This window comes from Capsicum annuum, chromosome 11, assembly GCF_002878395.1.
Source record: "Capsicum annuum cultivar UCD-10X-F1 chromosome 11, UCD10Xv1.1, whole genome shotgun sequence".
NCBI lineage: Eukaryota > Viridiplantae > Streptophyta > Magnoliopsida > Solanales > Solanaceae > Capsicum > Capsicum annuum.
The window spans coordinates 10,020,890-10,023,494 of NC_061121.1; positions in this window are offsets into that span (position 1 = coordinate 10,020,890).

The following is a 2,605-nucleotide window of genomic DNA, read 5'->3' on the forward strand; positions in this document are numbered from 1 at the left end:
ATATATATACACGATCTAGTAAAAGTTACTGGTTCCGTATTGATATCTTTGCCGTGCAAATTTGAACATTTTAATTTGTTGCTGAAACTCATATCTATTGCCGGTAATTTGTTTTTATGTAGCGTATGATGTAATCTTGAACATTGTAACCTTTTGAAGGTTTCTCTTTCGTGCTGCTTTATCAGTAAAACGCTTTACTGGATATAAAAGAAGGAATGTTTGTATCATCAAATATCTTAAGGTCTTGAACCAGATGAGATTTTCGACGGCTCTTGGAACAAGTATATATTTTTCACTAGCACAATTAGATTAGATGATGATTAAGCAACATATATGATCTTTGATTATGTGGTTATGTCCGTCCAAAAGACAATAACTATACAAACTACACGGTCTGATGCAAATTCTTGGGTGGAGGCGATAGAACAAAATTGGGCATTTATAGAAATTTATTTTCCATGTATTTATCTGGATCAAGATAAATGTGGCAGTTTCAATTCTCCACAAAACATAAATTTCAACATATAATATTACTCTTCATTTCACAAAACAAAAGAAGGCGCAATAGGAACATAATGAAAATAGATTCAAGAAGGAGATTCACGTCTCATGTTTAAAGAGAACAGAAAAAATTAGTTCATGCGATCCTTAAAACTTCACAAAATAAAAGATGAAGATTGTTTCGAGTTCTACAGAGCCCTATAACAATAAATCCATGAAATATTATCGAACATCTTTCCCCATGACAGTCCAATTTCTACACATAAGAAGGCCTTGAAGTGCTTCAGAAATGCAATTATGTATGAGGAAATAATTTTGAGATAATAACTGATAGTTGAGTGATCGCTTGAGAAATTAACTCCTCCATTAGATCGGACAAGAAAATAATCTAATGTATTGTTTGGTCATTTTCTTTGAGATACATTTGATATGTTATTGTCTTGCTGAGATGAGAAAGAAGGACATGACAACTTGTTCACCTTTTGGATCATGCAAGGAAATACAGTCATGAGAAGATTCATCATTCCACTCACATTAATAGCATTGGGACTCCTAAGCTCTGACATGGTAAAACAACCCGCAAACCTCACACCGGGTGTGTCATAAGTGGATTCATCAATCGACTCTCATTTGCAGCACTAGGACTCTTAAGCTCACCAGAACCTAAACCATAGGCTATATCAATAACAATATATGATATGAAATGAAATTTCTGATGAATAAAGATATAAGAAGACAAATCAAAATAAGTAACGAATACAAGAGATGTTGGTGAACACTAACCTTTAGAAGCTTGCACTGCTATTTTGCTCTGTACAGTGATTTTAGCATTTTTGAGATTCTAGGTTTGTATATCCTGCTGTTTCTAAAAACCATTGCAGTGGGGTCTTCTCAGGAAACGAATTTCAAACTTGACCTCCAGGCTTGCTAAAACTCCCTCGAGTCACGGTTGCCCTAGATTTGGTTGTCACAGACTCACAACTCTTGAGGAGCCAACCATGTTTAGTGGATTTACATTTTTATTGATGCGTGATAGTAGATTGAGTGCTTTTTCAACAGGTGGATATCTTGTTTTCCCAGTTAATACCTCGAGAACCAAGAAACTGTTGGATTCGAAATTGAGATGGCATCATGCAGAAACTTTTAGTTTACAAATCATAAGACGATAAATCAGACGATAAAGAAAAACATAATGCTAAAAGGCATATTATTGATATATTTTGGCCAAACGGCCTACATATTAGAAATAAAATTGAAAAAAACTAAAACCTATCGGGAGAAATCTCCCCATAAACAAAAATTCTTTAAAGACTACATTGTGGATGTTATTGTGTTATGGTATGAGAAGGGGTCTTTTATTTACAGAGTTCCAAAACCTTTCCTCTAAAATAGAGGTTTGCCAAATATGAAAAATTTGGTATTACTTTTATTTTCCTTCTAAGAAAATAAAACGTAAATTTGGTAAGAAAATCAGGTCAAAACCCTAACAAATCTCCCCTTTTTGGTTTGATTTTCTGGCAAAATATTCTTGATCCTCCTTCTTCACACGATCTTCATATATCACTACTGCTTCATGATTAAATGTTGATATGGGTTGAAAATTAGATCCCAAATAAAAGCATGGGTTAATATTATTGTAGCCATGTGTTAGAAATAAATAGGGTTGAAATTGGAGCTTTGTGCACTGAAAGTGAGCATAGGTTAAGAGTATAGCTCATGCTTTAGAAATAAATGCACAAATTGAAAAGAGCCCAAGCATTGCAAGTAAGCAAGGGTTAAAAGTTGGAGCCCATAAACATGTGTTGAAAATTGATTTGGTTTTAAAGATGGATTAGCAGCAGAATTGTTGAAAATATGATTGATAATTATCTCCACATGTAGTTTTATTTTGACAAAATATCTTCATTATCTTCAAATTGGTTACAAATTGAAACTGCCTTGAACTTGTCTTTAACTTCATTTTACCAAACTACTGGATCTTTGAACTGTAGGATGTGATACCACTTGTTGGGTTCGAAATCGAAAAGGCGCCTTGCGGAAACTTTTAGTTTGCAAACCATAAGACGATAAATCAGGCGATAAATAAAAGCATGATACTAAAAGG